Consider the following 760-nt stretch of genomic DNA (forward strand, 5'->3'; position numbering starts at 1 on the left):
TTATAAGTGACTTGATGGCACACTACAACAGTCATGCTGATCAAAACCTCTTTACTGAGAAGATAACTAAAACCTTAAGATTTTTTTCCCTTTTTAAATTATTGTTAATTTTAATGAAAGTTAACAAAGACTTTGGATTTCCATTCATTCATTGTTGTACCTTTCTCACTGTCCACCCCTACACCTCAGTTCTCTCCTCTTTTTGAAAAGTAAAAGAAAAATTATTTCATTGTTATACAATTCCTCACCCCAAGTCCATTCTTTAGGTATTATTGTCATGACAGGAGTCGAGAACAAAAGCTGCATAACGAAACTTTAATATTTAAGAGCCATCATGTGTATATGGAAGATGACTATGTGTACCTATTAAGATAAAATCATAATTTTGTTGTTTGGCTTATAGTTTTTTGTTGTTGTCATCACTTGTATGAAAGTATACAAATAAAATTGGTTTACCATTCAACAATTCACATACATAATGTTCTGGAGAACAACCACTTGGCGAACAGACTGGAAGATATCTAGATTTGTTCCAATCCCAAAGAAGGGTGACCCAACAGAGTGTGGAAACTATAGAACAATATCATTGATTTCACATACAAGCAAGATTCTACCGAAGATTATTCAAAAACTACTGAAACAGCACATCAGCAGAGAACTGCCAGAAGTCCAGGCTGGGTTTAGAAGGGGTCATGGTACTAGGGATATTGTAGCTAATGTTAGGTGGATCTTAGCTGAAAGCAGGGAATACCAGAGGAAT

The sequence above is a fragment of the Elephantulus edwardii genome, unplaced genomic scaffold (genome assembly GCF_000299155.1).
Source record: "Elephantulus edwardii isolate Elephantulus edwardi_28Jun2011 unplaced genomic scaffold, EleEdw1.0 scaffold00070, whole genome shotgun sequence".
NCBI classification, from domain to species: Eukaryota; Metazoa; Chordata; class Mammalia; order Macroscelidea; family Macroscelididae; genus Elephantulus; species Elephantulus edwardii.